The 22591-nt window shown below is 42.7% G+C and overlaps 1 pseudogene; it reads left to right on the top strand.

Annotated features, from left to right (window-relative positions):
* The window catches only part of LOC107966528 (E3 ubiquitin-protein ligase RNFT1-like), a 94967-nt pseudogene that overhangs the window by 27619 nt on the left and 44757 nt on the right, over positions 1 to 22591 (top strand).

The following is a 22591-nucleotide window of genomic DNA, read 5'->3' as shown; positions in this document are numbered from 1 at the left end:
TTTATCTATATCTATATATAGATATATTTATCTATATCTATATATAGATATAGATATCTATATATATAGATATAGATATCTATATCTATAGATATATATCTATATATAGATATATATCTATAGATATCTATATCTATAGATATATATCTATATATAGATATATATCTATAGATATCTATCTATATATAGATAAATATATCTAGATATCTATATCTAGATATATAGATATCGATATCTATATATCTATATCTATATATAGATAAATACATATATCTATATAGAGATAAATATATTTATATATAGATATATATACCTATATCTATATATAAATAGATATCTATATATAGATAAATATAGATATATAAACATATTTATAGATATAGATATATATATAGCTATACATAAATACATATTTATAAATATATAGATATATATACATAACAAAATATGTTCCAAGACCTCCAGTGTATACCTGAAACTGCAGGTAGTACCAAACTCTATATATACTATGTTTTTTCCTATACATACATACATACCTATGATAAAGTTTAATTTATAAATTAGGCACTGTAATAGAATAACAACAAAAACTAATAATAAAATAGAACAATTAGAATATATATATTTTTTTGAGATGGAGTCTTGCTCTGTTGCCCAGGCTGGAGTACTGTGGCGCCATCTCGGCTCACAGCAACCTCTGCCTCTGGGGTTCAAGCAATTCTCCTGCCTCAGCCTCCCAAGTAGCTGGGACTACAGGTGCCTGCCACCATGCCCGGCTAATTTTGGTATTTTTAATAGAGACGGGGTTTCACCATATTGGCCAGACTGGTCTCAAACTCCTGACCTTGTGATCCACCCACCTCAGCCTCCCAAAGTGCTGGGATTACAGGTGTGAGCCGCCGTGCCCGGCTAGAATATACTTTAATATAAGTCACATGAATAGTTTTTTCTCTCTCTCAAAATACTGTAATATTTGGGATTGCAGCTACCTGCAGGTAACAGAAACTGCAGAAAGCATAAGGGGGACTACTGTATCTGACAATGGACTTGGATCTAGAATACATAAAGAACTCTTACAACTTGATAATAAAAAGGATATAACCCGATTTTAAAATGGAAAAAAGATCTGAACAGATATTTCTCCAAAGAAGACATACAAATGGCCAATAAGGGCCAGGTGCTGTGGCTTATGCCTATAATCCCAACACTTTGGGAGGCCAAGGCAGGTGGATCACTTGAGGCCAGGAGTTCGAGACCAGCCTGGCCAACATGGCGAAAACCCATCTCTACTAAAAATATAAAAATTAGCCAGGCGTGTGGTGCATGCCTGTAGTCCCAGGTACTCAGGCAGATGAGGCACAAGAATCACTTGAATCCGAGAGGCAGAGTTTGCAATGAGCTAAGATTGTACCACTGCACTCCAGCCTGGGCAACAGAGCAAAACCCCACCTAAAAATAAATAAATAAATAAATAAATAAATAAATAAAAATAAAACAAAGAAAATAAATCACCAATAAGCACAAGAAAATACACTCAATTTCTGTCTTAGTCTGTTTGTGCTGCTATAACAAAATACCTGAGACTGAGTAATTTAGAAGCAAAAAATTTATTCCTCACAGTTCCGGTGGCTGGGAAATCCAAAATCAAGGTAATAGCATATTTGGCATTTGGTGAGGGCCTATTCCATTGTTCCTGTTCTCACAGTGGCATCTTCACATAGCAGGAAAAGAAAGGAAAAAAATAGAAGAAGAAATGCTATGTGAAGCCTTTTTATAAGGGCATTAATTTCATTCACGAGGGCAGAGCACTCATGACTTAATCACCACCTTGAAGGCCTCACTTCTTAACACCATCACATTAGGTCTTAGGTTATAACTTGAATTTTGGAGGACACAAACATTCCAACCATAGAAACATCATTAGCCATCAGGGAAGTGCAAATCCAAACCACATTAAGAAACCACTTCACACTCACAGGAATGGCTATAATAAAAAGACAGATAATAACAAGTGTTGGAGAGAATGTGGAAAAATTGAAACACTCATATGTTGCTGGAGGGAATGTAAAATGCTTTGCAGTGAAGTTGGAACTGCTTTGGAAATAGTCTGGCAGTTCCTCCAAAGTTTAAACATAGAGTCATCATATGACCTGGCAATGCCAGGCTTCATCATATTCCCAAGGGAAATGAAAACGTGTCCACACAAAAACTTATACGTGAATGTTCATAGCAGCATTATTCATAATAGTCAAAAAGTGGAGACAGCTGGGCATGATGGCTCCCAACACTCTGGGAGGCCAAGGCAGGAGGATCGCTTGAGGTCAGGAGTTTGAGACCAGCCTGGCCAACATAGTGAAATCCGATCTCTACTAAAAATACAAAAATTACCAGGACATGGTATACGTGCCTGTAATCCCAGCTACTCGGGAGGCTGAGACAGGTGAATGGCTTCAATCCAGGAGGTGGAGGCTGCAGTGAGCCAAGATCACACCACCGTACTACAGCCTGAGTGAAAGACTGAGACTCCATCTCAAAAAAAAAAAAAAAGTGATAAACAGATAAATGAAATGTGTTGTATTCCTACAACAGAATATTATTGAGCCATAAAAAAAAAGGAAATAAGTACTGACACATGCTATAACATGAATGAACCTTGAAAAGATTAGGTTACTTGAAAGAAGCCAGTCACAAAAGACCACAAATTGTATGGTTCCATTTATATGAAATGTCAAGATAGGCAAATCCTATCCTAAAAGAAAGTAAATTAGTGGTTGCCTAGGACTGAGGGATGGAGGAAATGGGGAGTGACTGCGCATGGGTATGGGATTTCTTTTTGGGAGAAATGAAAATATTCTAAAGTTGATTGTGGTGGCCGGGCACGGGGGCTCATGCCTGTAATCCCAGCACTTTGGGAGGCCGAGGCGGGTGGATCACCTGAGGTCGGGAGTTCAAGACTAGCCTGACCAACATGGAGAAACCCCATCTCTACTAAAAATACAAAATTAGCCAGGCGTGCTGGTGCATACCTGTAATCCCAGCTACTCGGGAGGCTGAGGCAGGAAAATCGCTTGAACCAGGGAGGTGGAGGTTGTGGTGAGCTGAGATCATGACATTGCACTCCAGCCTGGGCAACGAGGGAAACTCGGTCTCAAAAAAAAAAAAAAAATTGACTGTGGTGATGACTGCAAAACTCTGTGAATATATTAAAACCCATTGAATTATACACTTTTAATTGGTGAACTGCCTGGTTTGTGACTTAAACCTCAATAAAGTTGTTACAGTTTTTAAAATCGCTATATGTAAGGCAATGTTCTAGGTGTTGCAAATACAGAAATTGTCATATGTCTTCTGTTTACCCTTCTAGACCCACTCTTCCCCCATCTCCACTCTGCTCTCAGAGGCTGACCTTATAATCCACATCAAAAGGGTTCCCATGCCTTGGTTGGGTTTGGCCAACTGGTAGTCCAGGCAGGAAATTAGAGTGGAAATGAAGGTAGGCTCAGGATATTTATTGTTTCATCTCCCTCACTGAGAGGGGACCTTGGGCTGGCTGTGTCTCTCCAGTGAAGGCCACTGCTCTTCCAGGGCAGCCGATTTTACATGCTGACTCTTTTAGGTTCAACTGACCACTATTCCCCTTGCCATTTTGGGTCTAAAGATGGTAACATTGCAGCTGCTACTGGCTCCGGGATACTACACTCATTTTTATGATTCCTCTACCCTTTTACATTTGTAAATAACCCTTTACTAAATAAAATAAATACTGTGTCAATAAACTTTACAGTTGAGCAACAAAAAGGAATGAAATACTGACACATGCTAGCACATGAATGAGCCTTGAAAATGTTATGCTGAGTCAAAAAAGCCAGTCACAAAAAAACACGTCACATAGTGTATGATTCCATTTATATAAAATGTCCGGTAATTATTCTGACTGTTCCATCGTTTTTCTGTTGAGACCCTTACTAAACCAGACAAAGCCTTTGCTATCTTAGAGCTTTTGTTCAATGGTCAAAGAAAAGGGGAATAAGAATGTTGGCCAGGCACGGTGGCTCATGCCTGTATTCCCAGCACTTTGGGAGGCTGAGGCGGGTGGATCACAAGGTCAAAAGATCAAGACCATCCTGGCCAACACGGTGAAACCCCATCTCTACTAAAAATACAAACATTAGCTGGGCATGGTGGTACGCTCCTGTAATCCCAGCTACTCGGGAGGCTGAGGCAGGAGAATCGCTTGAACCCAGGAGGTGGAGTTTGCAGTGAGCTGAGATCGTGCCACTGCACTCCAGTCTGGTGAGAGAGTGAGACTCCATCTCATAAAAAAAAAAAAAAAAAAAAAAAGAATGTTTCAGGCAAAGGGAAGAGAAGTGCCATGGTGCCATTTCAGGCAGAAGCTTGTCAGGTTTGCTGTGGTGTGGCCAATGTGGAAGGACTCAGTGGGAAGGAAAATAGATGAGGGCAGAGTAGTGGGCAGGGCCAAGATAAAGCCATATGCATACTGCTACATTTTTTACTTGTCTAATATATTTCATTAAATATAGACAAAACTTATTATAAATAAAGATATAACTTTTGATGTTTGTAAGGTCATCTGTTATTTGCACTCCTTTTTTTTTTCTTTTTCTTTTTCTTTTTTTTTTTTTGAGACAGGGTCTCACTCTGTCACCCAGGCTGGAGTGCAGTGGTGCCACCACAGCTCACAGCAGCCTTGACCTCCTGGGCTCAAGCACTCCTCCCACCTTAGCCTCCTGAGTATCTGGGACTACAGACACATGCCACCGTGCCCCACTAATTTTTTATTTTTTTGTAAAGACAGGGTTTCTCCATGTTACCCAGGCTGGTCTCAAACTCCTGAGCTCAAACAATCTGCCCACCTCGGCCTCCAAAAAAGCTAAGATTACAGGCATGAGCCACTGTGCCTGGCTTGTTATTTGCGTTTGTGATTTTAAAATTCCATGTTTTTTATCATAAGATTGTCAGGTGCTTTCTGGACAGGAAATGACTTAATTTATGATTCAAAATACAAACAAATGTAGGTGATCAAATGCATATCTATGTCTTCAATGGAAATATATATACATATAAGTCATTAATGAAGACAAATGAGAACATGAAATTCATGATATATTTTCTTTTCCATCATCTAGCCCCCTAAAGGAGAGATCTGTTTCATTCAGAGCCCTGGGTTTTGTTTTGTTTCATGATTTGCTTTTTTTTTTAAAATAAGAGTTTATTTATTTATTTATTTATTTGAGACAGAGTTTCACTCCCATCAGCCAGTCTGGAGTGCAATGGTGTGATCTCAGTTCACTGCAACTTCTGCCTCCTGGACTCAAGTGATGCTCTTGCCTCAGCCTCCCGAGTAGCTGGGAGTACAGGCACGTGCCACTGCATCCAGCTAATTTTTTGTAGAGACAGGGTTTCACCATGTTGGCCAGGCTGGTCTTGAACTCCTGAGTTCAAGCGATCCGTCTGCCTCTGCCTCCCAAAGTGCTAGGGTTATAGGAATGAGCCACCGCGTGGCCAAGAGAGTTTATTTTTTAAAGAAAATTGATTTCTTTGAAAAAGTAGAAATGAGGCCGGGCGCGGTGGCTCACACCTGTAATTCCAGCACTTTGTGAGACCGAGGCGGGTAGATCGCTTGAACTCAAGAGTTCGAGGCAAACTTGGCCAACGTGGTGAAACCCCGTCTCTACTAAAAATACAAACATTAGCCGGGTGTGGTGGCAGGTGCCTGTAATCCCAGCTACTCGGGAGACTGAGGCAGGAGAATCGCTTGAACCCGGGAGGCGGAGGTTGCAGTGAGCCAAGATCGTGCCATTGCACTCCAGCCTGGGCAACGAGAGCAAAACTCCATCTCAAAAAGAAAAGAAAAAGTAGAAATGAGGAAGTGGCCAGCCTGTGTGGGGATCTAATCAAACAAATCTTCCCTTGATGAGGGTAGTGCTTAAGTTGAAAAAAATTTGCCTATATAATAAATATTGCAATACTTTATTTTATTATTTTTTTTGAGATGAGGGTCTTGCTGTGTTGCCCAGGCTAGTCTTAAACTCTTGGGCTCAAGGGCTTCTCCTGCCTCAGCCTCCCCATTGGCTGGGCTAATAGGCACACACCACCGTGCCCAGCTCTACATACTGCTTTTTTTTTTTTTTTTTTTTTTTTTTTTTTTTTTTTTTTGAGACGGAGTCTCGCTCTGTCGCCCAGGCTGGAGTGCAGTGGCGCGATCTCCGCTCACTGCAAGCTCTGCCTCCGGGGTTCACGCCATTCTCCTGCCTCAGCCTCTGGAGTAGCTGGGACTACAGCCTCCGGAGTAGCTGGGACTACAGGCGCCGGCCACCGCCTCCGGCTAATTTTTTGTATTTTTTAGTAGAGACGGGGTTTCACCGTGTTAGCCAGAATGGTCTCGATCTGCTGACCTCGTGATCCGCCCGCCTCGGCCTCCCAAAGTGCTGGGATTGCAGGCATCAGCCACCGCGGCCGGCCCATCCTGATTTTTTTTTTTTTTTTTTTTTTTTTTTTGAGACTGAGTCTCGCTCTGTCGCCCAGGCTGGAGTGCAGAGTGGCGCGATCTCGGCTCACTGCAAGCTGCGCCCCCCGGGTTCACGCCGTTCTCCTGCCTCAGCCTCCCGAGTAGCTGGGACAACAGATGCACGCCACCACGCCCGGCTAATTTTTTGTATTTTTAGTAGAAGACAGGGTTTCACTGTGTTACCCAGGATGGTCTCGATCTCCTGGCCTCGTGATCCGCCTGCCTCAGCCTCCCAAAGTGCTGGGATTACAGGCTTCAGCCACTGCGCCCGGCCCATACTGATTTTTAAATTAAAAAAACTACATTCTATATTCCCATCATAGCTTCTCCCTAATAAAATCTTTATGAGTGTTTATGGGACTCCTTCCCTGGAAAATCTGCAAGCAGCCTGGTAGCTTTATATACATAGGAAAGCCAAAGGACAAACTAGGAATTACGTCAGAGATGGGGAAAGACTAAGGATCTTACCCAAATCAGTTGAAAATCAGCTTTAAGTATAAATGGGCCAGGTATTGGTGGCTCACACCGGTAATCCTAGCACTTTGGGAGGCCAAGGCGGGCAGATCCCTTGAGGTCAGGAGTTCGAGACCACTCTGGCCAACATGGAGAAACCCCGTCTCTACTAAAAATACAAAAATTAGCCAGGCGTGGTGGCGTGTGCCTGTAGTCCCAGCTACTTGGGAGGCTGAGGCAGGAGAATCGCTTGAACCCCGGAGGCAGAGGTTGCAGTGAGCCGAGATCACGCCACTGCACTCCAGCCTGGGCGACAGAGCGAGACTCCATCTCAAAAAAAAAAAAAAAAAAAGTATAAATGAAGTACAATTAACATTTTATAATTTTATAGAGCAAAAGTTCATAAAAATAAATATTCTAATTAAGTCTTTCTCCTACATCCTATAAACACTATTGCCGAACCCATTTAAGATTGTAGATAAATTATATCATGCCATGGGTAAAGATTTTCAATAAGGAGTTGCTGGGGTAAGAGTCAAAATTATCCAGCATAAATTCACTGACAGGGATTTCTGTTCAATCTTTTAAAAATTCTAATACCCAATTTATTTCCTCTAGAGAATAACTCATGTAGAATCATAACCTCTTTGGTGGACCTTGATTTTTCCATCTGTAAAAGTATAGAACTAGCTTGGTTTTTTTTTGTTTGTTTGTTTGTTTTTGAGGCGGAGTCTCGCTCTGTCGCCCAGGCTGGAGTGCGGCTGCGCGATCTCGGCTCACCGCAAGCTCCGCCTCTCAGGTTCGCACCATTTCCTGCCTCAGCCTCCCAAGCAGCTGGGACTGCAGGCGCCAGCCACCACGCCTGGCATTTTTTTTTTTTTTTTTGTATTTTTAGTAGAGACGGGGTTTCACAGTGTTATCCAGGATGGTTTAGGATCTCCTGACCTCGTGATCCGCCCGCCTCGGCCTCCCAAAGTGCTGGGCTTACAGGCCTGAGCCACCCCGCCCGGCTACAACTAGTTTTGAATTTAACAGTCAACAAATGCCTACCCTCTCCATATCTGTCTGATTAGAGCGCCCTCATGTGTGCATTTGTTGTAATGTTTTAGAAATCTGAAAAAATATTAATCTCAGCAGTAATACAATAAACAATGTCTTCATTTGCACATTTATGATAGCTTTAAGTATTACTCAGTAAATGCTAAAGCAAATGCTGTAGTATGTTAATCTTACTGTCGTTGGCTATCAAACCTTTCATATGCCAATTTTATTCTAAAACAGTCAAGTGATTGTTTCGGTTTAAATTTTAATTTAATGACAAAGGATTTTTTCCCTTAAAACTTCCAAGTATTTCACTATAATATTATTTCCTCATTAGGCTTAAAGGAAAATATGTGGTCAATTGAGTTGTTATTTATTATACATGATAGCTTGACGTCATCTTTTTAGGGATGGAAAACAGCTCCAGGGACCAATTCTAACTCAGTTTTTTTATGTAAGAATTTATTTGTCAGCCAGGCGCAATGGCTCACACCTGTAATCCCAGCACTTTGAGAGGCCGAGGCGGGTGGATCACGAGGTTAGGAGTTCAAGACCAGCCTGGCCAAGATGGTGAAACCCCATCTGTACTAAAACTATAAAAATTAGCCAGGTGTGATGGCAGGCACCTGTAATCCCAGCTACTCGGGAGGCTGAGGCAGGAGAATCACTTGAACCCTGGCGGCAGAGGTTGCAGTGAGCCAAGATCACGCCACTGCACTCCAGGCTGGGCAATAAGAGTGAAACTCCATCTCAAAAAAAAATTTACTAGTCTAAATCATAACAATGTAATTTCTTCCTACTCAGAGTACATTGGAGGAAGCCAAAAGAGAAGGTTATTTATTTATATACTTTATTTATTTATTTATTTATTTATTTTTGAGATGGAGTCTTGCTCTGTCACCCAGGCTGGAGTGCAGTGGTGTGATCTCGGCTCACTGCAACATCCGCCTCCCGGGTTCAAGCGATTCTCCTGCTTCAGCCTCCCTAGTAGCTGGAATTACAGGTGTGTGCCGCCACCACTAGCTAATTTTTGTATTTTTAGTAGAGATGGGTTTTCACCATGTTAGCCAGGCTGGTCTCAAACTCCTGACCTCAGGTGATCCACCCGCCTCAGCCTCCCAAACTGCTGGGATTACAGGCATGAGCCACCAAGCCCAGCCTAGAGAAGCTTATTTTTTAAAAGAAAATACACACAAAAAAATCAAAATCTCCTAAGTCCAATTGTAATTTTTTTTGGCTTTTAAAAAATGTTAATGCCCTTAAATATTCTCCCATCCAATCATTGTATTTTAAATGGCATTCCTCCAACAAATATTTGTTGAGCCCCCACTACGTGCCAGGATTGAAATGTCAAATTGAAGGAGGCAATAGCTACTGAAGTAAAGCAAAAAAAAGTACTGGTTGTTTTTCCTTCTATAAAATGACCTAGAAATAACCGCTTTACCCAGGAGAGTTGCTGTAATGATCTAACAACATGACATATATAACCACAATTTTAAAAGAATGAGGTGTTATTAAAATGTTTGCAAGAGAAACCCTAGTAATTCCAAGCACATATTTTAGGAATGGTTTCTTGTGTAGAAAATCCTTGAATGTGAGGCTCTGCTGAGTTTTTTTAATACATATTCTCTGCTTGTGCATGCAGTTTTTTTTTGTTTTTTTTTTTTTGAGACAGAGTCTTGCTCTGTCACCCAGGCTGGAGTGCATTGGCACTATCTTGGCTCACTGCAACTGCCACCTCCTGGTTTCAAGTGATTCTCCTGCCTTAGCCTCCTGAGTAGATGGAATTACAGGCGTGTGCCACTACACTTGGCTAATTTTTGTAATTTTAGTAGAGATGAGGTTTCACCATGTTGGCCAGGTGGGTCTGAAACTCCTGACCTCAGGTGATCCTCCTGCCTTGGCCTCCCAAATTGCTGGGATTACAGGCATGAGCCACCATGCCCAGTTGAATGTGTATACTTTAATTAAAATTTTTCTTCAGATTTTTCATGACAGGACAGAAAGTGGAAAGACAGAATTATGTCACCTAAGAAAAGAAGTCTGAACGGTTCTTTTCTTCATTGCCTCTTATGGTCTTTCTCTTAGCAAGGCATGGCACGAACTGGTTGGAGATGATACCAGTTGAGCCAAGAGGTCAGACCGGCTATACCGGACTAGACAGAAGGGAGCAATGGAAAAAATTCCCTGAACCCAGACACCAGCAGTCCTTGATATTCAAATGAAGGCAGCATATAGATTATCTTAGTGGCTCTGTGGTCCTAGGGCCCTGAGGAAAATGGAACAGACCATGTTGGTTTCCTCCCATCATGGGTTGGAACCCACTTCCTATTCTCTGCCTCTTCTTTCCTGTCTCCCACATATCCACAGTCTCCCTTCCTGCTGTCCTCAACCCATTCAGAATCCTCCACTGTATTCCAGAAAAGTTTCATGCCCCACAATTCTGTCTTCTCCATAACCCAGTTTAAATTGTCATGTTTTCATATGGCCTATTGTTCAATTATCCCCAACTTTTTAAAGTGTGATGACCCCCTCCCTGCCCTTTAAAACTTATTATGGAAATCATTTAATATACCAAAAGTAGATAAAAATCTAACAAATCCCTAGGTACCCATTATCTTGCTTTAACTACTAGCAACATATGAGACCAGGCCGGGCGCCATGACTCACGCCTGTAATCCCAGCACTTTGGGAAGCCGAGGTGGGTGGATCACCCGAACTCAGGAGTTCAAGACCAACCTGGCCAACATGGTGAAACCACCATCTCTACTAAAAATACAAAAACTAGCTGGGCACAGTGGCACATGCCTATAATCCCAGCTACCCGGGAGGCTGAGGCAGGAGAATTGCTGGAACAATGAGCCAAGACTGTGCCACTGCACTCCAGCCTGGGCGACAGAGCATGACTCCAATTCAAAAAAAAAAAATGTTAGCCAGATGTGGTGGCACACGCCTGTGGTAATCCCAGCTACTTGGGAGGCTGAGGCAGGAGAATAACTTGAATCCAGGAGGTGGAGGGTGCGGTGAGCCGAGATCATGCTATTGCACTCCAGCCTGGGTGACAGTGAGACTCTCTCAAAGACAAAAAAGAAAACATATGAGACCAGCAGTTTGACTAGGTTAAAACACAGCATGAAAGTAGGTAGTGATTAGGGAATCAAACAACTTTTGAAATGAAAATTATTATAATAAGGTTGGGTGCAGTGGCTCATGCCTGTAATCCCAGCACTTTGGGAGGCTGAGGCGAGTGGATGACTTGAGGCCAGGAGTTCAGGAGCAGCCTGGCCAACATAGTGAAACCCTGCCTCCACTAAAAATACAAAAATTAGCCGGGCGTCATGGCGCAGGCCTGTGGTCCCAGTTACTCCGGAGGTTGAGGCACAAGAATTGCTTGACCCCAGGATGGGGAGGTTGCAGTGAACTGAGATCGCACTACTGCGCTCCTCCAGCCTGGGCGACAGAGTGAGACTCTGTCTCGAAATAATAATAATAACAATAATTTTTAAAAATAACACCTGATTTTGGGAGAGGCAAAAAATTTAAAAAAAGAAAATTATAATATTTGAAAGTAGAAAATCAATGGAAAGATTAAACAGATGAATAGTATGAATGAATAATTTGTGACCTAGAAGATAGCCCCAAAGAAGTTACCCAGAATGCACAGAGACAAAGAAATGGAAAGCGTGAAAGATCATGGGTCATGGACGATAAAGTGCAAAGATCCAATGTATACCTGGATTTCCAGAAGGAGGAAATAGAGAAAATGGGGCAGAGGCCATATTTGAAAGGTTATGACTGAGAATTTTCAAGAATTAATGAGACCCAAATTCTTAAAGAAACTCAGTGAACTGCAATCCAGAAAAAAAAAAAAAAGAAATCCACATCAAGACACATCATAGTGAAACTACAGAAAACTGAAGAGAACGATCCTAAAACAGCTAGAGAGAAATATATCTTACCTACAAAGAAACAAATGAAAATGACAGCAGATTTCTCAACAGAAACAGAAGAAGCCAGAAGATAGCAGAATAACACTTCTAATGTCTGAAAGGAAAATCATTGTCAAACTGGAATTATATCCCAGTGAAACTATTTTTCAAAAGAGATCTTGAAACAATGATATGTTTTTCGATTATTGGGTGATGGAAGACACCAGCAGCCAGGAGTTCACAAACCCTATAGGCAATTCTTGAGGTTTCTAATGAGAAATTCTGAGGAACTGGGGTTCGTAGAAGTGGCAAACACTCATAGGCTGAGAACATAAAAACACTCAGGAAACAATGACTCTAACCATAACCACCATCAACCCCACCTCAATTTTTAATCTCTGTAGCCCTTTGTTTACACTAGAGATATATGGTTCAACTTTGCAGATCTTGGGAGAGAACACTTCTGCTCCATTTCCCCAGGACTATCGCCCCAAAAAGACTTTCCTAGGCCCCTCAGCTCCTAGGAGGAGTGGTTGGTTAATATGATTGGTCAGAGTCCAAGGCATTCCTTGGGCCTTATTTATTTCTCTTATAGAGGCCTCCTCTGCAGTCTGTGTCATGTTAGTTTCAGGGAGAAGAGAGAAAATATGGAACATAACAGAGCTGCATAGCGGGAGGTACTGGATTTCCATTCCTTGTGTATACCTCTCTGTAGCTTCCTCGATCTAGAACGCCAAAGAGAAGAGGGCGCCCAGGGACCTAGGCATTGCTTGGTCCCTAGATCAATACCATAATAATAACCTCAGAACCTCATCCATGTCTTCTAATGTGAATGCTCATCCCAACTCTGAAGTAATGAAGACTACGAGCTGCTCTCCCTGGGGAAAGTGCAAGAGCCCACATCCGAACGCATGAGAAATAACTTACCTTCTCTCTCTCTCTCTTTTATTTTTTAATCTATTTTTTATTTTTTGAGACGGAGTTTCGCTCTGTTGCCCAAGCTGGAGTGCAGTGGTGCGATCTCGGCTCACTGCAAGCTCCGCCTCCCAGGTTCAGGCGGTTCTCCTGCCTCAGCCTCCTGAGTAGCTGAGATTACAGGTGTGCACCACCACACCCGGCTAATTTTTGCATTATTAGTAGAGATGAGGTTTCACCATGTTGGCCAGGCTGGTCTCAAACTCCTGGCCTCAGGTGATCTGCACGCCTTGGCCTCCCAAAGTGCTGGGATTACAGGTGTGAGCCACTGTGACTGGCCAATTAACTTACCTTCTCTAGGTTCACTTTTCTTATCTCAAAATGGAAGAAAAATATGGAATTCACAGGGAATTGAACATTAAATATTTTGATGAAATCACTTAGCACTCCAAAGATGCTAAATGTTTATTGTATTCATATAGAAACAGAACAAATTGCAAAAATGAAAACTGGATCCAAATACACACTGAATTCATGATTTGATAAAACTAGAATTCCAGATCAGTGGGAGAAAGGTGGCTTATGCAGTAAATGTAATGAGACAACTGGTTAGACTTAAAAAAAAAACCCTAAATCATCACTTTATGCCAAAATAAACTACATATGCATCAAAAATTAAAGATAAAATATGAAACCAGAAAAGTACTAAGGGAAACATGGATGAATATTTTTCTAATCTTGGAGTGGAAAGGCCTTTTAAAGCACGTGTTACCAAATTCAGAAGCTATAAGGAAAATTTTTTCTATAAATTTGGCTACATAAAAATTCAAGACTTAGACCTTTTCAAAAGACCTAAAAATCATACCTTTAAATGAAGGAAAAATATTCTGTGATTTTGAATAGGAAGAATTAATATCATAAAGGTGCTAATTCTTTTATTAAAATATAAATGTAACATATAAATCCAAATTAGCATATAAGTGAAATTAGAATCAGAATACATCAATTTTTTAAAAAACGAGACAGTAATTTTAACATTCATATAGAAGAATAAATGAGATGGTCAAGAATATTAGGAAAGGAAGACCAGCAAAGGAGACCTGTCTTATCATATATTAAACTTAAAATGAAGCTATGATAAATAAAACAGTATGCTATCGGCACAGGAATAGACATCTAGATCATTAGAGAAAATAGCACAGTGGCTCATGCCTGTAATTCCAGAACTTCGGGAGCCCAAGGCGGGAGGGTGGCTTGAGGCCAGAATTATTTATTTATTTATTTATTTACTGAGATGGGGTCTTTCTCTGTCACCCAAGCTGGAGTGCAGCGGCATGATCTTGGCTTACTGCAACCTCCACCTCCCAGATTCAAGTGATTCTCCGCCTCAGCCTCCCTAATAACTGGGACTACAGGCACCTGCCATCACGCCCAGGTAATTTTTGTATTTTTAGTAGAGGCAGGGTTTCGCCATGTTGGCCAGGCTGGTCTCGAACTCCTGGCCTCTGGCCCACCTCATCCTCCCAGAGTGCTGGGATTACAGGCCACCATGCCTGGCCTGAGGCCAGGAATTCAAAACCAGCCTTGACAACAAAGTGAGACCCCATGTCTATAAATATTTTTTAAATTAGGCCGGGTGTGATGGCTCATGCCTGTAATTCCAGCATTTTGGGAGGCCAAGAGGGTAGATCACGGATCACTTGAGGCCCAGAAGTTTGAGACCACCCTGGGCAACGTGGCAAAACCCCATTTCTACGAAAAATAAAAATAAAAAAGGTAGCCGGGTGTGCTGGCATGTGCCTGTAGTCCCAGCTACCCAGGAGGCTGAGGTGGGAGGATTGCTTGAGCCCAGAAGTTTAAGGCTGCAGTGAGTTATGATCATGCTTGTATACTTCCAGCCTGGGCAACAGAACGAGACTCCATCTCTATTTTCTAAAACAAGAAAAATAGAACCCCAAAATTGATCAAACTACATGGCAATCTAATAAACGACTGATATGGTTTGGCTGTGTCCCCACCCAAATCTCATCTTGAATTGTAGTTCCCATAATCCCCACATGTCGTGGAGGGACCCAGTGGGAGGTAATTAAATCATGGGGGCAGTTACCCCCACGCTGTTCTAGTGATAGTGAGTGAGTTCTCACAAGATCTGATGGTTCTATAAGGGGCTTTTCCCCCTTCGCTGGGCGCTTCTCCTTCCTACCACCAGGTGAAGAAGGATGTGTTTGCCTCCCCTTCTGCTATGATTGTAAGTTTCTTGAGGCTTCCCCAGCCCTGTGCAACTGTGAGTTGATTAAACCTCTTTCCTTTATAAATCACCCGGTCCCGGGCAGTACTTTATAGCAGCATGAGAACAGACTAATACAAGGACCAAGATGACTTTTTATTTATTTATTTTATTTTATTATTTTATTTTTTATTTTATTTATTTTACGGTTCTGGCATAATTGAGTATACAACTAGAAGAAAATAAAGCTAGCTCCTATGGCAGACACCGCTAGTTCCCTACCCAATTTTCATTCAGAATCTTGATTTTGTTTAGGGCAGCAATGTGCCCAGACAAATCTATTTACCACCCTAGACTCTCTTGAAAATAAGAGTGGCCATGTCCCACTTGGTGAGACACAATTAGAAGTCTAATGGGTACAGTTTCCAGGAAAGCTATTGTTTTCTTGATAAAAAGAAAAGAAGGGTGTCCTTCACCCTATATTCTTCCTGCCCGTAACATGTAAATATGACCCTTTTAGTAAAGAAACTGGCTTGCCTGAAAAAGAAAATAATAGGCTGGGCGTGGTGGCTCATGCCTGTAATCTCAGCACTTTGGGAGGCCGAGGTGGGCAGATCACTTGAGGTCAGGAACTCGAGACCAGCCTGACCAACATGGCAAAACTCCTCTCTACTAAAAATACAAAAATTAGCCGGGCAAGGTACAGGTGCCTGTAATCCCAGCTACTTGGGAGGCTGAAGTAGGAGAATCACCTGAACCCGGGAGGCAGAGGTTGCAGCGAGCCAAGATCGCACCACTGCACTCCAGCCTGGGCGACAGAGCGAGGCTCCATCTTAAAAAAAAAAAAAAAAAAAAAAGAAAAGAAAAAAGAAAAGAATGATCCCTGAGTTGTGGAACCGAAAGGGAGAAGATGCCTGGATCTTTGATGGCATGGTGGAGCCACCACACCTGTCCTGATCTTTTACTTCTATTCTTCTTGTTATATGAAAAAACAAACCAAAAAAAAACCTTTTTTTTTTTTTTTTTTTTTTGGAGACAGAGTTTCACTCTTGTTGCCTAGGCTGGAGTACAATGGCGCGATCTTGGCTCACTGCAACCTCCGTCTGCTGGGTTCAAGCGATTCTCCTGCTTCAGCCTCCCAAGTAGCTGGGATTACAGGCATGCACCACCATGCCCAGCTAATTTTGTATTTTTAGTAGAGTTGGGATTTCTCCATGTTGGTCAGGCTGGTCTCGAACCCCCGACCTCAGGTAATCTGCCCACCTCGGCCTCCCAAAGTGCTGGGATTACAGGCGTGAGCCACCATGCCTGACCCCTATTTGATTAAGGCATTGTAGTAGAGATTCTATTTTATAGAGTTGATTGCAAATTTGGGTCAATCAGCCACTATGTTATATCATGTAAGATAATATAACTTGAAATGCATTAGATATCTAAGTATAAAATAATAAAAATAAAAGTGAGGAGGTGTGTATAAAGAGAACTTGATTAAGAGGAATCATAAAGGAAAGTTAAGTTTTTTCCATGGTGAGAGCGTAAACGAAATTAAGAAAAAAACAATAGATTGGGGAAAATATTTGTAACACATATGAATGAAAGTCTGTAACATATAAATAGTTTCTACAAAGTAATTAGAAAGAAACTAATGACAAATAGAAAAATGGACAAAGGCTGCAAATAGGCAAATTGCAGAAGAGGAAATTCAAATGGTCAATAAAAATATAAAAAGATACTGTTCAGCCTCACTATTCAGGAAAAAGCAAATTAAAACAAGAAAGAGATGCCACTTTTCAGTGACTGACAAAAATTATAAAGAGTAACCATATCTGCATCAGGCACGGTGGCTCATGCCTGTAATCTCAGCACTTTGGGAGGCCAAGGGAGGCAGATAACTTTGAGCTCAGGAGTTCGAGACCAGCCTGGACAACATGGTGAAACACCGTCTCTACAAGAAATACAAAACTGGGCTGGCCATGGTGGCTCATGCCTTTGGTCCCAGCTACTTGGGAAGCTGAGGCTGGAGGATCACTTGAGCCAGGATTAGAGGTTGCAGTGAGCTGAGATCATGCCATTGCATTCCAGCCTGGGTAACAGAGCGAAAGAAACCCTGTCTCAAACAAACAAATAAAAAGAGTAATCATACCTCATACTGAAAGCATGAGTAAAGGACACTCATACATGCTGGTGGGAATATAAATTGCTAAAGCCAATTTGGAAAATAACATTTGAGCTAGCAGTCTGTTTGGGAAATCTATCCTACAGAAATAAAAGCATCAATATGTAACCAAGTAGCTCAGCTTCAAAATGCGTTTTGAAACTTTTTTCCTTTCTTACATTTAGCCTTGAAACATACTTTAAAATTATTTGTTGGCTGGGCCTGGTGGCTCATGCCTGTAATCTCAGCACTTTGGGAGACCGAGGTAGGTGGATCACTTGCGGCCAGGAGTTAGAGACCAGCCTGGCCAACATGGTGAAACCTTATCTCTACTAAAAATACAAAAATTAGCTAGGCGTGGTGGTGCAAGCCTGTAATCCCAGCTACTCGGGAGGCTGAGGTAGGAGAATAGCTTGAACCCAGGAGACAGAGGTTGCAGTGAGCAGAGATCATGCTACTGCACTCCAGCCTGGGCAACAGAGTGAGACTCTGTCTCGAAAATAAATGAATAAATAAAGCTCTTTGTTTCTCTCCCTTCCCACCAGATAGATACTCTTGTGCACAGTGCTCGCTTATTTAATTATGCACGTATTTAGAAACTCCAGGGGCTAATTTTGAAATACATCAGGCATGAAGACCCAACTGCTAAATACCAGAGATCACCTCAAGGCAGTTAATCTACAACCTGGCCATTGTTGAGATGATGAGATGACAGCAGCCCACGTCAGGGGACCGTGACTCAAGATAGCCCTGGAACAAGATCCACAGGCCTCGCACCCAGCACCACTCCCGCATGGTCTCCATTCCAAGTTCCCCTTTTTATCTATCTATCTATCTATCTATCTATCTATCTATTTATCTATTTATTTTTTGAGACGGAGTCTTGCTCTGTCACCCAGGCTGGAGTGCAGTGGCATGATCTCGGTTCCCTGCAATCTCCACCTCCCAGGTTCAAGCGATTTTCCTGCCTTAGCCTCCCAAGTAGCGGGGATTACAGGCATCCACTACCACCACCAGGCACGGCTAATAGTTTTGCATTTTTAGTAGAGATGGGGTTTCACCAGGTTGGCCAGGCTGGTTTCGAACTCCTGACCTCAAGTAATCTGCCTGCCTTGGCCTCCCAAAGTGCTGAGATTACAGGCGTGAGCAACAGTGCCCGGCCAAGTTCCCCTAAATTCCTGAGTTTACAGGCTTGAGCCACTGTGCCAGGCCATATTATGTAATTAATTAATTTATTTATTTTTGAGACAGAGTCTGGCTCTGTTGCCCATGCTGGAGTGCAGTGGCGTGATCTCTGCTCACTGCAAGCTCCACCTCCCGGGTTTGTGCCATTCTCCTGCCTCAGCCTCCTGAGTAGCCAGGACTACAGGCACCCACCACCACGCCCGGCTAATTTTTCTATTTTTTAGTACAGATGGGGTTTCACCATGTTAGCCAGGATGGTCTCAGTCTCCTAACCTTGTGATCTGCCCACCTTGGCCTCCCAAAGTGCTGGGATTACAGGCGTGAGCCACCGCGCCCAGCCCGTATTACGTAATGTTTAAAGCCAGTGTTATGGTCCTCATCTGTTAGTTCAGAGCAGCGAGGTCCAGTGGAAATATAACGTGAGCCATATGTGTAGTTTAAAATTTTTAGCAGTCACATTAAAAACAGTAAAAGGAAACGGGCTCACATCCCAGATAAACACCCAGGTCTTTTTAAAAACTCAAGCGTGGCCGGGCACGGGGCTCATGCCTGTAATTCCAGCACTTTGGGAGGCCAAGGCAGGCAGATCACGAGGTCAGGAGTTCGAGACGAGCCAGCCTGTCCAACATGGTGAAACCTCATCTCTACTAAAAATACAAAAATTAGCCAGGTGTGGTGGCACGTGTCTGTAATCCCAGTTACTGGAGATGCTGAGGCAGGAGAATTACTTGAACCTAGGAGGCGGAAGTTGCAGTGAGCCGAGATCGCGCCATTGCACTCCAGCCTGGGTGACAGAGTGAGACTCCATCTCAAAAAAAAAAAAAAAAAAAAAAAAAATCAGGTGTGCTAACAAGGGCTTGTAGTTCCACCTATTTGGGAGTCTGAAGAGGAGGATCATTTGAGCCTAGGAGTTCCAGCCCATAGCGTGCCATGATTGTGCGTGTGAATACCGTAAATAGCTAGTACACTCCAGCCTGGGCAACATAGTTTTTTGTTTGTTTGTTTGTTTGTTTAAAGAGACAGGGTCTTGCTCTGTTGCCCAGGCTGGAGTACAGTGAGTGGCATGATGATAGCTCACTGCACCTTGAACTCCTGGGCTCTAGCAATCCTTAACATTCAGTTTGTTTGTTTGTTTGTTTGTTTAGATGGAGTTTCACTGATGTTGCCCAGGCTGGAGTGCAATGGTGCGATCTCGGCTCACTGCAACCTCCGCCTCCTGGGTTCAAGCGATTCTCCTGCCTCAGCCTCCTGAGTAGCTGGGATTACAGGCACGCGCCACCATGCCTGGATAATTTTTGTATTTTTAGTAGAGACGGGGTTTCACTACGTTGGTCAGGCTGGTCTCGAACTCCTGACCTCAGGTGATCTACCCTCCTCGGCCTCCCAAAGTGCTGGGATTATAGGCATGAGCCACTGCACCTGGCCAACACTCACTTTAAAAAATACCTCAGCCTTCCCAGCAGCTGGGACTACAGTCATGTGCCACAATGCCCAGCTAAAATTAATTTAATAACATGCTTTATTTAACCCAATATACCCCTAAACATTACCATTGCAACATGTGATCAATTAAAAAAATTACTGGTGAGATACTTTACATTCTCTTTTGTGTTCTAAGTCTTAGAAATCTGATGTGTATTTAACATTTACAGCATAATTCAATCCAGATTAGCCACATTTCAAGGTTTTGTTTTATGGTTTGTTTGTTTTTTGGATTACTTCACTTTTATTATAAACAAACACAATCTCAGATTAGTACAATTAGCTTCAGAGTTGATGTTAATAGAAATTATTCCAAAATTATTCTTGGCACAAGTAACTACTATGTCCCACATAAAAAGGGAAAAAATCCCACCTAATCACAGAAAAGGCATCCTCTGTATGTTTCTGTGGCAATGTGTTTTTTATGCATTCTCAAATTTTGTCTGGCTAGTTAATCCACTGCTTCTCCAATGGATTCATTCAATTTTTTGGAGAACCATATAGACTAATGACAGCATCTGGGACACACGGCCATATCAAGTTCATGGTGGACATTGCTATTATAAAAAATACTCAGGTCTTGAGAATTCCTGTGCTGAAGGATCCCAAAATGCTTTCTAAAAAGCATTAGTCACGCCTCAAAACTGCCCTTTGAGGTAGGTCAGTATTATTATCCCCATTTTAACAGAAGGAAAACTGAGGCACCTTATAGTTAAGTGACTTGCCCAGGGTCACATAGCAAGTCAGTGGCACAGTGGTAGGAGAGGCCCTGGCCTTAACCACCAGCGTAACATGGCCACCTCACTTTTTTAACCTTTCATGATGACCTATTTGAGCTACACTTAGAGAGAATACACCCAAGATACTAGCAAACTGAGGAGAAAATTTTCCATTTTAAATGCTACAACCATCTTTTAACCTTAATATATATATATATATATAAATCAAATACATTCAAATTACTTCCATCCTCCATCAAATGTGGGCACTTAAGAAAAGCAGCCCTAACAAAAGTTTCCAGAATGAAGCCCAGAAGGGAATCCTGCAAATCGCGATACTGATAATCCTCCACTCAGGCCCCTTTTTCTACCAGCCACTTCAGTAGGCTCTCAGGTGCAAAGGGATTCCACAGAGGGAGTGAGGGCAGGCTCATATGCAACACTATGATTAGAAAAGATGTAAGGCACCCGAGTTAAGTTGCCAGCACACCCCCGAAGCAAGGACTGTTAGAAATCCAGACTCTTGATCAGATCTGAGTTTATCATTAATGTGTCACTTGAATTGAGCTTTAGAATCTTGAGAATAGTGTTCCTTACTCAGCAGACACACCCACACCCACACCCACAGCCACACATACATTGGGGCCCTCAGCCTGAGGGTGCCATCCAGCCTTATGTAGGGTCATGGTACAGATCAGATCCATGGCACACGATTACAATAGGAAGAAGTGAAAGTTGTTTTTATCGTTCATATATTATCAAGAAGGCATCTGATGACCTGTGGAATTAGAAATAACAGCAGACATTTCCAAGGGGTAGGTGCACAGGTCAACAGAGCTAAACTACAGTGATCTTCCCTTAGATTCTTTTCTACTGAGGTGAATAGCTCAAAACACGAGGATGCCTTTAGTCCAGGCTAACCCCTGTAGCCTCTATGCAATTAACACAGGAAGAAAGGCCTTCCTTCCTTCCAGCACTGGGGCTCAACAGTGGACTGAGTGTTTGGTAGTGTACATTTCCAATCTTAATAGAGCAAAGCCAGGCTTCTGCTTTGATGACTGAGCTACAGGGACAGGAGTAGTCCAAGGTTCTCAAAACACTGTTCTGTTTTTGTTTTTGCCAGACTTCTATACTATTCCCTAGGCTATAGGGAATGCTGGTTAGTTTGCTGAACAGACACTCTGTTCAGCAGGGTTTGTGGTATCTCAAATCCCAGGTCTCAGCCAAAGGTTTGCAGTTCACCCTGACTCCAGGGAACAGGGCCTCCTTTTGAGGTGAGGCACTTGGGTTCTTGCCCTTGCTTCTTCCCAGTGAGAACTGTTTCCTCCTACTTCTACAAGCATTGCACTGCCAGCTGAGAGCACTGATTCAGGTGGGGCACCCTTACCGAGCAAGCAGGGGGCATTCAGCATGCTCTCTGGTTCTGACCCAGAGGGAGGGGACTGAAAATAAACCCTCGTTTGCTCTGTGGCAGGCCCACTGGCTCATGAGCACTTGGCTTGGCTGTGCCTCATGAGAGAGGGAGGGAGAGAGAGGCTTTCTGGGCCAGAGACGTTTCTGGGAGGGTTTGCCAGCCTTGTCTTGAGCCATCAGTGTGGCGGGGGAGCACAGAGGTGTAGGTGGAGACACTCCGGAGGCCATGCGAAAGTGGCAGCTAGCTCTACTTTCGGAAGAGAAGCAGTGGTTCAGTGACCCTGAGCATTCTGTCTGCAGGAGGGAGCTGCCTGGACAGCAAGTCATCACTGCCTCTGAATACACCCAAAGGAGGCTGCCTGTCCAGGGAAAGAAGAAAACGTTCAGGGAAGAGAAAGATCTGGTAAAAGAAAAGGAACAGACAGGGTAGAACCAGGAATCAAGAATCAGGGTAGTGAAGAGATTCCTAACCCTGCCCCCCAGGCAGTTCTATACTTAGGCTAGATGTTAACAGAGCCCCCCACCCCGCCAATAAAAAATGAG

Source organism: Pan troglodytes, chromosome 19, assembly GCF_028858775.2.
Source record: "Pan troglodytes isolate AG18354 chromosome 19, NHGRI_mPanTro3-v2.0_pri, whole genome shotgun sequence".
Taxonomy (NCBI): domain Eukaryota; kingdom Metazoa; phylum Chordata; class Mammalia; order Primates; family Hominidae; genus Pan; species Pan troglodytes.
This window is presented reverse-complemented; position numbering and strand designations above follow the sequence as displayed.